The sequence below is a fragment of the Tigriopus californicus genome, chromosome 8, assembly GCF_007210705.1.
Source record: "Tigriopus californicus strain San Diego chromosome 8, Tcal_SD_v2.1, whole genome shotgun sequence".
NCBI classification, from domain to species: Eukaryota; Metazoa; Arthropoda; class Copepoda; order Harpacticoida; family Harpacticidae; genus Tigriopus; species Tigriopus californicus.
The window spans coordinates 3,398,915-3,411,698 of NC_081447.1; the positions used below are offsets into that span (position 1 = coordinate 3,398,915).

General features: G+C 44.0%; 1 protein-coding gene and 1 long non-coding RNA gene across 4 annotated transcripts in view; both read left to right on the forward strand.

Moving 5' to 3' along the window:
- The window catches only part of LOC131884958 (transcription factor sem-2-like), a 95,215-nt gene that overhangs the window by 5,370 nt on the left and 77,061 nt on the right, over positions 1-12,784 (forward strand). The window lies entirely within an intron of this gene.
- On the forward strand, positions 2,148-4,714 carry LOC131884962 (uncharacterized). Of its 3 annotated transcripts, none has more exons than XR_009373766.1 (3): positions 2,148-2,198; positions 2,531-2,835; positions 3,622-4,714. It is a non-coding gene; the product is annotated as an uncharacterized LOC131884962 (long non-coding RNA). The 3 variants fall into 3 exon arrangements; XR_009373765.1 differs by having other exon boundaries at positions 2,167-2,453; XR_009373764.1 differs by having other exon boundaries at positions 2,168-2,404.

The window sequence follows — 12,784 nt, forward strand, 5'->3', positions numbered from 1 at the left end:
CGCGCATTTCAAAGAGTTAATCTGTACAAAGTGGCTGTGGTGAGTTTGGAAATAAAGCCATCAAAGAGAGCTCCAACCCATGAGGGCAAGCAGGTCGTCTATGCTAAAAAGCACTTGTGTTCGCAAAATGTTGGTTGACCTCTTCTTTCTCAGCGTTTAAAGGGCACATCCAAAGCCATTCACTTACACAGAGCAATGGACAAAACTGCCAGACTTCACTCCAAGCCAATTAAGAGCCATTCTCGGAAAAGTTTCAACCACCGTTAGGTTCAATTTGTATCGGAGAGTGTCGAAGAAAAATACCTCGCGAAGGTATCAAATTCATGTTTCAATGGAATAACCTAATCCATAGAGCGATGATACCCCAAGCTCATCTCATCTGCATCATTACCGACCTAATAATGGCAAAGTCCCACTAACCCACGGGGTTCCACACATTAACGGCCCTTTCAGAGTCCCCTCATCCCGCCGCTCTGCTCTCAAAAGCCTCAGGGTTCTCAAGATACATGTACATTGTAACCGTTCAATCAAGTTTTATAAAAGTTAAAAAAGCAGAGCTCACAGACATCCGATGGCTAGTGGTACACTATTCCCTCTGCAATTGGTGTTATGAGCTAAGAAATTTTCAAACAGCCAAAATGAATTGTGTTCCTATATAAGCTTGGGGGCCCTTAATAGTTGTTCCACTCATGGGATTCTTGAAGACTTTATTATCACCGAAGAAAATCTCCCCCGGTAGAATGGATTTTCATTGAGTGCGAATTCCCATAAATATATCAATGAGCGGACGGTGCAGACTCTTCTTCCAAACCGTACATTCTGGATGCTTTGAGAGCCTGAGCGAGGCGCTCGCCTGTTGCTTCATTCAGATCGAAAAGCTAATGGACCAATATAGGCAAGCAGGAAATCAGATCCATTCAACTGGCCGCCAATAAGCGGAATGGCTTTTCAGCAAAAATCTACCAACGGTCTCTAATCAAGAGAAGCGGAAAATATGGAGGCTATGCAGCATGCATTTCGGACAATGTGCAATTCCTTGAAGTATCATTGGAAGAAGATCTCGAATGATGTGCCTGGACATTGAATGGCCAAGACGATCGACAATGCATTCTAAACAAGCGGGTAATACTGCCCTCTGGGTGCCAATAACCAACACAGGAAACCCCTTTTTTGCGTAGTGTTAAAACACTCCCCGAAATTAGGCAGGATCTCATTCATTATTTTAGAGCTTGAATGGAGCTCATGGCGTCTCTTGGTGAACGAGTTCTGGGACGAAAAAGATGATGATGATGACGACGAAGACGATGCCGCAGAGTCTATCCAGTTTAACTGGGTGAGACGATGGGCTGTTGGCAATCAGAACAAAGGGTTAGAGGTTAAGAATTCTTTCTCAAAATTCACCTTACTATGACCAACATCTTCCTATGAGAACATTGAAGCCTCCATGCGGTTGATCTTAATCTCTAGCGAGGAACATATTGGTGAAATATCACAACCCATACCAACGCCAACCCAGACCAATCCGGTCCTTTTACCTGTGTGAGTGTTCCATCCGTGCGCTTACAATGCAATTGACATTCCACCTAGGTTAAAAGAAGGATTCGATGATCACAGCTCGATGACATCTTTCACATGATTGTCCATCATGTCCACACTTTCCTGGCCAGACTAACTAAGAACGGGTCGTAAACATCCCAGTAAAGGACTGCCCAGATCCTTGAGATAAAAAAAGAGAAGGGGCAAAGAAAGATGCTGGGGCATGAGCTTTAGGAGTCAGTCGTGAGAATTTAGACTCCTCTCTGACCTTTGAACGGATTTAAATGTGCGAAATTTGCATCCCAAACGGGCTTTCCTTGTCTTGTGTCTAAATCAGAATTGCCTTTCTTCCTGTCCGCAGGGGACCCATCTTTTTTTTCAAGATGCCAAATTTATGGTTCATAATTAGAAGGCCAAACAGTGCGAAAAGGGAACTCTATTGAGACTTACGACGCCTCATTTGTGACATGTCCGGGTATGTCATGAAACGTTTTATGCCTGACACGCATCGGTCCTCACGATCATAAACTGTTTAAGGGCGAATAAAAAGGTAGGTATAAAAAAAGATGGCAACCCTGTTTTTGATACGCTTGGATTAAATATGGATAGAATTTGGGCGACGGAACGACATCCCGGCAAGAAATTGGCTCATTCCACGAGAAGTACGCGTGAAACAGTTGTTTCCAAAAGGCTGGATAATAGAGCAATATTTCGTGACATTTCCACGAGATCCCAAGAAAGCTCACATGAGGCTAGAAAGGTCACAAGTGATTACATGCGAAACTCTGCTTCAAAGTGCATTCTGCGCTGAAGGCTGCAATTTTGGACTAATTTTGGAGATGTATTGAACGATGGCCAACATGCACGAGTATGTATAATTACCGAATATGGGCCAAGCCGTTAAATGAGTTCTTCGAGTATGTCCCGGCCATTTATCAGCATTTCCAAGAGTTATTATCTCCCAAACATGAGTTAATTGTGAGCGATTTTTCAGGCAAATGATTTCTCGTCAAGTGATATCATCTCAACACTTACTTGACCTGGGAAAGAAATTGAGAGGATCCGAGCTCCCCGGTATGTGGTTGGGTGGGGTTATGGAGCGGTCGTCGGCACATAATGGCGTTATTGTCTGGGCCGATTGATAAATCCAAGCAATTTTGGCAATTTGTCAAGATATTCACTTAAGGCTTCAGAGGAGAAGAAGTCTGGGCCAATTTTCCCACCGGGGTTCTTTTTCTGGTGGAGGATGGCTGAGAACCCCATGATCTAATTAGACACTCTGAGACTTTGTTGTTTGAGGTATGGTAACACTCATTTATTAACAATGTAATGTCCACTTGAGATTCAATTCTTCTCAGATTCTCAGTAGCATTCAAATGGGATTTTAATGATTCCTTGAATCGTCTGAAAGGCTTTAGATCTTGGAGGGAGGGAGAGAAAGTGTCACATCGAGTGCATAAGGCTTGTTTTTGTCCAAGACAGTGAATAATAATCAGTACCCGGAAGGCAATTACGAACAAATCGACAAAGGTGAAACTGTGTTTGCCGGACTGCGTTGCCCACAAACCATTCACGCTCTGCCATTTATTACTTCATGCCATGATGATGATAGGTTGTTGAGAATATATGCCTTAATCTACTGACTGCCCATTTCAAGGGGGCTCTTTTTCCAATGCTTCTTTATTGAGCTCATCCAGGCCACTCACTGGCACTATTTTTATGAGCTCAAATTATTCCCACTCCAAAATGAACAACCACATAACCTTGACTGGCGCTTTTCTGTCGACGTTCAGTACCTCAAGAAAATCACTCATTCAACATCAACAAGATGTTCTCATGATTTGGCACAGTTCATATATACTTGGTTCAAAGCCTCAGATTGCCGTCGTCCCTTTAACCAGCTACCTCACCCAATAGTGCAAGGCAAAAAAAAAAAATACAATCTTTCGGACTTCGACTTCATGTCTCAAAGACATCCAATTGGATTCTCAAGATCTATTGGCTTCCAACTAAATTAAAGTTAAAGACCATCCTTCTCTTTCTTTCTCTCTGCTCTCCTTTGGTTCTTTTGATTTGGAATCCCAGTGGGAAATACCAATATTCGACACTTAGACTGATTATCCAAACCAAAGCTGAGCCAAGCATCCCGCAACCATCCTCAGGAGAGGAAGATGTGCTACCCAGAAAAGTGGAATGGATTCCACGCTCCCAATTCAGTTGCCAATGAACTCAAATCAGGGAAGTTAAACGCTGGCGATGGTTTCGAGTGGTCGTTTTTTAGGTGTGTTTGGTAGCTCTTTCTAACTTGGTTGCTTTCATGCTGTGATGCCACTCAGAAATGGAACCACTTCAACCAATTCAAAGCCTCAGACTCAAGACTTGCACTAGTTTTCATGCAGCATTTAATGGTATGACTTGTCATTTCTAGACAAGAAAACTGTGTGAAGCCAATGAAAAAAACCTATTTAGAACAACCAACTCACTCACTTTTGTGAACTATTGCTCATCCGATTGGCTACTAGGCACTTTTTAAAATGCTCAGGGAACAATCAATATTTTTTATGAACGTTTTCATGGTGTACCAAACTAGCAGAACACACAACCATGCATATAAACTGACAACACTAATCGGGGTTCTTTTTTCGCAGTGGATGATGGACCGATTTAGCATGACCTACAGTTCTGACAGATCCAAACTCTTTCTATTCACATTTAACTCAAATAGACAAATGATCCAGACCTTTTCTCCTCCGATCCCCTGCATTATGCTCACCTACCTGCGGCAGTACCGTACGTAGTCCGGTAGTCATTACGTACCACATACATACACACATGTAGTGTAAGTACATTGCTCGGAATCCCTGAAGGAGCCAAAGCCAGTCAAAAGTGTCTGGAAACGTCAGACAATTAATTTGACATTCAATCCTGGATTTGAATTCAATTCAGTCACACTCTGTCAGGCATCAAAGCATATCAGATCACCAAGCTCTCCAAAGTGAACGTATTCAAATACTGATACTGGCATGAGTTCTGAGCTCTCGGTTCAAAAGCCTTCCAATTTGGCAATGTTTTATGACTGGCAAACCGATCCAATCAGTCGATGTTGTTGTGCATGCTCGCGGTTTTGAGCCAATGATTTCTGCGGGTTGGATGTCAGAATTCCGACTTTGCGTATATGGAGTACTCGTACGTAAATTGAACAGGATTTGTGCGGATGGTCCTTTGGCCTCCAGATAAGTTTAATTGAATATGTTATTACAGAGAGATTAATGGAGAAATAATTGAAAGGGATTGCGAAACAGCGAATCGGATTTGATTTGCGTGAGAACCGACCAAGGAAGGGCGGGACGACTCGCTCGATTCAATTGGGATTGTGAGCCATAATCATCTATACGAAGTTTGTTTTCCCGTTCCACATGAGAGATATACAGGCGACTTACCGGTCGGGATGGAAAGATTATTGCGCCTAAGCTCTAATGGACCTGGGTGGTCAAACCGGGCGGTACGATCTCCATTCTTCCCGAGCATCCCAGGAATGTCCTTGAAACGTGGAAAAATGAGGAATCCGGGTGTCAAAATGGCTTGATGAACTTACATCCAATAAAGATGTTCGAGAAAATTTATCACTGGACAAGTTTATCTCTTTATTGCCTGAGCCGTGGGTAACTAGGTATGGGATGACCATTGAGCCATAATTCTGAATTCTATTCAAACTTCCTCCCTTCCATCCCTTGTTGAATGTTCTTCCCCGTTCAAAGCTCATCCATCATGGTAGCAAGAAATAATTTCATATCCATCACGACTCGACAGACCTAGAAGCAAGGGGTTCGTGTCCCCATTCCCCCCTTGATCCGAGATCTTCAATGGACAGGTTACGGTAAGACACTACTGACGAACGTGTTTTTCGCATTCCAGGAGATGATGGGGACATTTGATATTTGTGTAAGATAAGCTAGGAATTCAAGAGGTTCCAAGTTTGACACTTCATTTGTACATGCGTCCACCAAGAAGAGTGTGAGCATCGAGTGAGCACACATTCAGAATGCAGAGTGAATCTGTTCGGGTGTCAACCACAGAAAATGAAGCCGTACAGTCAGTTGGTAATGCTGCATGCAAGTACGTACATTCAACTCTTTGGAGAAGGGGATCACACGGGGTTTTGATAGATGAGTACGACATTGTTAACGAGAACTTTATGGATCTGGCGGTGCAATCACACATTTAAATCACACACAAACACGGCCAATCTCCCAGAGGGACGGCAAGAAAATGCTCATAAATCAATATGAAGATGAGAAGGCGGTGCTGACGGTGGCTGGAGCATCGCTCTGCAGCCCAAGATCCGACTTGTCCGAGGGGGTGGTGACGATTTTGGAGCTCGGAATGCGAGATCCTGTTGCTTGCTTACCCTATGAGAATGATGGCAGTGCTATCTTTTCTAAAGAGGAAGACCATACGTCATCGTAGATCAGAGCCACTTAGAGAACAGAGTGGAGCAGTCTTAAAGTTCCGAGGATATTTAATGTGAGGTTGCGTGATTCCGCAAAGCCTCGAGAATGCGGACTCAGATCTGAATCTGGATAAATTACCAGGAACTACAAAGACCTCTATCTCTCATGTCATGGTGGATCAAGGGAGTGTTTTTGTCTGCAATCGCCCTGAATGGGACGCGCATGAAAAACCTTGCTCCCGTAACCTTCCTTCCATCCATCCATCCATCCATCCATCCATCCATCCATCCACCCATTTCTCAAGTCGGTCTTAGCACTTGGGTGAGAGTGTAACTTTGAATGAGACATCCAAATGTCGAGGCTGGTTTTTGCTCTGATTGGACTCACCAAACAAATTGGGCAGCCACTAAGAATCGCGTTGAAAAGTGTAAAAACCTCACTCTCTAGTCAAGTCATAGATCCATCCACCCTTGGCTTTATATCCACATGGGACTCTGAACTACGAACACAATAGGGTTTTGGTTGGTTCAGAGATTAGCTCACGGCCAACAAAGTCTGTCTTGTTTTTGATCCGTCGCCCGAAAACCAACCCGTAGAACTTGTGGGATGCATGCATTGGAATTGCCACCTTGGAGCTGGAAGTCCAGAAATGTTTTGACACCTTAATTCAATGGTTCTAAAAGCGACACCCTAATTCAGACTGCTCAGAAGAATTCCATATGATAGCAACCTTGAGCCAACTTCTGGGGGCTTAAAACCAATGCGAGAGTGTTTTTCAAATTGAAATGATTAGGGCAGTTTTTGTTCGACTTCCTTGGTCAAGAATCCCTGTCTGGGGCCTTCAAGCTCGCCTCAAACCCTTCGTCTATCCACCGAATCCATCTCGAGCCCCCACATTTTGGACAACTCTATCATCTGGTTGGATCAAGTTTTTGCTTGATCTAGATTGGATTAATCCCCGATCTTAGGGATGAATAAGTAAGGCCATAAACTAATAATGGCCTGTTCACCACCATGTGAAGTAGCCAACTGCCACTCCGACCACGTCAACTTCTTCCTCAGCTTCATCGTTATAATCACCCAGATCTGTGGAGATCAATCACACACGAATTGGACTTGGCCTGATCTCGAGCATGATGCAACGTATTCCCGTGGGTTCCCGTGCCAATTTGTTGATCACAAATCGTAACTTGCAACATTGGATAATTATCATTATTATTATTATCATCATTCATCCTTCGCCAAAATAAAGAGCAACGTTTCGAAAAAAGAGTTGATTGGAAACAAATCCCTCGTCCACTGACTGATGAGTGAAGCCCCATCCATAAATTTGGGGGCATGTTGGAAGAAATTAACAAGGCACTTCTTCGTCCCTCCTTAGTTCAAAAATGCATTCGCTACGCAGCGGAGATTTGGAAATGCATTTGATTTGCAGGGTCATCCGAGGCCAACCATTGCATTTGCCAGTCCAGACAACTACCAAGCTTCCAAGAGGATCGACATAAGTGACGGCCACAGTGTATCTGATTCGGTCCCATACTCTCCTGTTCATAATTCCGATCCTACAATGATATTTCGTTCCTGGAGATGTGTACTCGTGTGTACTGACGTGGGTTGGAGTGTGTAAATTGTAGGCAAGATGCCGGAGCCTTCACCCCCGCCGAGAGCCTGAGGTTGACATGAGCCCAATGTTCAAGGGAGACCTAAATCTGAAAGAGTTGAGACACCTTTGCCACCAACAGCGCCGAGAGCACCGAAATCTCGAATAATATGGCTATCTGGCCCGATTCCTGGGGTCTTCCTGGCATTTCTCAATCCACTATGGAGTTGACCTCTCGTCTGGATGTCAATGCAGATTTAAAGTTATTGTGATCTAAGCATACGATTCAGGTACGTGCATCCCAAAGTGAGGCTGAATTTATGTGGGGCTCGGGTTTATTTTGATTTTTTTTCTCGATATGCTTTGATCGGCCATTGACATTAATTGCCTGCTGTAAACAGATATCACCCCTCGTATGTGTGTATAATGATGTGGCGGCGTTCTCATAAATAATTTGGTTGGCACAGGATGATTGTCTCATGGATTTGTCACTTCCTCTGCTTTGAATGTGTTTTTTGTATGAGATTCTGTGAGGGTGGCATTCCTTGAATCAGAGTGCATTGACGTTCACGAGGGCTCAAGAATGTCCATAGGAGATAGATCAGTTAGAAGCCATGAAGACGAAGAAGACGGAGGAGGAGGAGGAGGTGGAGATAGAGACAGTGCCTCAAGTTCTCTGCTAGGCATCCGCTACAGCGATCTTTCTCAGTCATGGTTTGGCATTGAAAGTGTAAAGACCCTTAAAATATCCCACGCTCTGGCCAAATCGATGCACTGACAAAAAATCAGCACACACCTCCAAACAAATGAGATTTCCGTTATATGTATACGTCTCTCGTTACTATTATATATACTCTGTGAAGATGAATGGGATAAAAACAAAGTGGGTCATGTGATGGGACTATTCAATGCAGCGTTATCTACCAAGCTCTGATGATCTGTACTGAAATGTTCAACAAATTTCGCTCAGTGTCTCTGGAATGCCCATTCGACTGCGACCAACAACAGGCCCTATTAAAGAATCCCTTTGATCCACAACATGTTGCTGACTGACGAGGAATGGTTTGCCACTGCCGTTGGCTGATTTGGCGTCGCTCCGTTTTCGAAGGCCTTCTTTACCATCATCCGTCCGTTTTGTGCCTTTCCGAGAGTTGGTTGGGCCGTGATGGGAGGCAATCATGTAGTAGGTAAAGGTGCTTGAACTATCAGACCATGAACCCGAAGGAGGCAAGAAGTCATCAAGGAGATTTTTGGCGGGAGCCTGGGGCGGTTTTTTCCTCTTCGACAACAACAACAACACTACCACCACTATCAACATCAGGAGCAGCAACAAGTGGGAATAGGCCGTCGGTCTGATGTTGATGATACGACAAGACTCACAAGAGTCAGCTCATCAGGCCAAGCTAGCAAGCAAGCGAGCAAGTCAGCAAGCCAGTCAGTAAACCAGCGAGTAAACCAGCGAACCAACCAACCAACCAACCTTCCATCCATCCACATTCGGGACCATTTAAGACCAGTTCGACTCAATGTATACCCTGAGAAAAGTTGTGGGGGATGTAAAATTGCTGCATTGCCCGTTGTTTTTGTTGTCAGGTCGAGTTTTGGGGCTTCTTTTTATCCGTCTTGGGCGATTTTCATGGCCACGACATTTGTGGAGAGAGGCTTTGGAATGTTGACGAAGACGGATCAATGACCGACAACGAGTTTAAACCTTTTTTAAAGTGACCCAATATGTTGGGCATGCATGTTAGTCCGATCAAGATGAAGAAGGAATAGGAGGGACACGATATTTCCCGAGCGATCTTTCCGGGGCCTCTAAATGCCAAAGTGCTCACCAAAACGAACGAACGAACGGACTTGCAAATTGCGAGCACTTTTTTTGCACAAACGTAATCTTGATTGAGAGATGAGCAAAAAGTATGGGAATAATAATCCCACACAGCTGGAAACATCTCAACAACCACGTGGAGTCCCCCACCATCTATCTTGTGCAAGGAACCTTCAACCTCCAAAGACCACCATGGCTGAATCGAAATCGATCGACTGAATAGCTGCTCGTCTGCAAAAGAAATGCCTATAAAGCCAGAGAAAGAGAGATCTATGGATATGTGACCAAGCGAACACCAGTCGGATCGCGTTCGGAAATATGAGCATGAAGATTCATTATGCACCTCATGCGACGTAACGTGCATTTCTCGTGTCCACGATATCATTCCTTCCAATGGTCAAGATCCATCAAATGCATTCTATTACCACCTTCACATCGTCAGACTGATCCAGTGCAAGATCGCATTACCATTCCATGGGCCCACCTGGCCAGACCAACCCAGTTTAAATCCCTCCATTTGAGTGGATATCCTTCTTCCAAGGAAGTCGAGCTCATTTAAATGTCTCAAGTAACTGCACCGCACGATATTATTAACCTGTTCTTGAGTGCCGTTCCTGATGCCAAAGCCCCCGATGTCCTGGGCCAATGCAATAACCCCTCCTAAATGCGACTACGTGCGAGTGTGAGCGAGTGGTTGTTGAGTCAGGGGGGTAATGTGCTCAAGGAACAAGAAGCATTCGAGACGCCGGTTGTCGCTCCTCAAGAAAGGGTCGAAAGAAGGTGATGAGTGGAATGACTCTTTGAGTTGTACCCTCGGTTGTTGATGGTAGTTCGAGCAGGATTAAAAGGGGCCAATAAAACAGACGACCCGGCTCTTATTAAGTAAATTCCGATTTGACATTTAAGAGTGTCATATACTAAAAGATAAACGGTTTATGCATACGACAACCTCCACGCGTTTTTTGCTCTCTAATCTGGTGGAAACGATTTTATTGCCATTTTAGAGCATGTTCTCAATCCACAGAACGAACTTGTACGTACTCGCATGTACTCGTACTCGTGTATGTAGGTAAGCACCGTGAACCAAAGGCGATGGACGGTCTCATTTTCGAGAGTCTTTCTAACCCAATGATGATATGTTTAAGACCGTAGACTGGAATGAAAAAGAGACCTCCCATCGTTTTTATTGGGCCCGTTTCCAGCCAAACGGGTTGTCAACTACGGGCTTGGTAGGAGGTCGCTCCGATCATCTCAAATTGGAAATTGTCTCCCCCTAAGCTCTCCGCACACGGGTCAGAGGTAAAAAAAAAACACATGTGCAGCCGTCTCGAGTGAGTTGAATGAGATGATGATGATGATGGCGGCGACTATATTTGTGGACATGTTCAAGAGAATGTCTTTAAATCTAACTGGGACGAGGGGCTCAATCTCGATCTTTCATTGGAGCAAAGGTTCCGTTGACTGAGTAACATTTGGTAGAACGTGCCAGGAGTCCAACCAGGGTAAAGGTTTGCATCCAGAAATGATTTGAGAGTGGGGTTCACAAATTTGGGCGAATGAGGTTCAGAGAGTGACAATTGTCACGTCTTGGCAATTATGGCTCCCAACTTTTTTGGTAGGATCTTTGACGCTCTCGGTCTCTCTCTCTCTAGAGGGCATGAAATTATCTTCAGATTTTGTCTTCATCAAGAAATAATTGGGCAAAATTATCTAAATTTAATTGGCTTACCTCATATCATAACGAAAATGAAAAAAAAAACTTGGTTATTATAGTGACCAATTCGGGTCACTCACCTAGAAACGAGAGGCTCCACTTCATCTCAAAGTACAGTGGATCAAAACTCTAATAACAAAGAGCTCGCTCAACTAGATAAGAGAAAATGAGGAAGTCGGAGTGGCCATCAATTTTCATGGTCAAAATTCGAACAGCATTCATGAAAATCAATTAATAATTATGAGCTTCTGATTCTGATTAGCGCTCACTGAATGAAGTCGAGTGGAGGCAAGACAAGCAAGGTCTTTAAACCTGATCGTTTCCCCCATCCTTCTCCGATCTGCATGTTAAGCTTCCATATCTGATCATGCGAAGAACCAGGGCAATTGTATTGCATTGAATGAATGGACTACAAAAAGTTGTTGAGTGGTTAAAAAAACATTCGACCATATCTGGTTGGAGAGTAAAGGTTGGAAAAATGCTGATATTTCGTGAAAAACCTCGGGTTGATTAGAGGTCGCTCGCTAGCTTCTCGGAGTTTTGGAAGTTCCTACCAAAAGGTCAAATGCCCTCATTATCATTCATCGCCAATGTGATTTCCTTCAAACCCCCCAGATTCATCAATAATTTTCCAACGACTCGTCGGCTGTGAGAGGAAAAATGAGCTGGCACTTAAACAATTTCAGATTCCCATGGCAAACTTTAAAAAGTTTACTAAAAACTGTTGAAAATCTGGAAAATATAGGTGCCATGGGAGGAAGAGGTCATTTCGGTTCTTTTTTTCTAATGGAGACCCTCGAACTGGAGATTTGGCGTCGAGTTGAAGAAAAATGCCGGAGGGAGAACGAAGAAATTGGCTATTTCCGTGCCCGGATCACTTCATTCAGCTCTCAAGGTGTCCAAATATTAACTTTTCCATATCTTCTGGCTTCGTTTCGATTGGCTTTTACTAGATGTCGATTCATTAGTTTTGTGTTTCAAATGGCTTTTTATTCGTGGGTCTTACATATTGTACCATCATTGGAGGGTTTGGTTGGGGCTTGGGAGCAGATGTAAAAATACGACTAATGCCAACTTTGTCCGAGTTGAACGTACGTGTACATCTCTCATGTGGATCAAACGAGGCATATATTAGGTAGTCTAGAACGAGCCGAGCGATAGGAAGGGGGGGGGAGGGGCAAGGACAAGGCTTGTTAGTTGAAAATCGTTCAACACACACACACACACACACACACACACACGTACATACATCCATCCACTCACATCTGCCTCATCTGTTTGTAGGCAATCTAGTTAAGATAAGCTCCCTTCTACAGATTGTGGCAAGCAAGCAAGCAAGCAAGAACTTGCTGCTTGCTCCATCCAGGATTTTGAGGAATGAACGACACCAGGAGCAATGCGACGCCATTTCATTAAAAGGATTCGGGATGTTTGGGATTAGACGCCATTGACAAATATTCAAAAGCTGAGAAAGGCATTGATGCTGCAGTGGAAACCGTAGCTGAGTATGTACTCCAGTGACTCTGAATGGTGGTGATGTGCATGATGACATTTCTTTTGGTACCACGTTGCCTACTCAGATAGTTCGGTTCAAGCCTTCCTCCATTAGTGTGTGTATGTATGTACGTTCATACTTGGAGACTGAGTGTATTGGG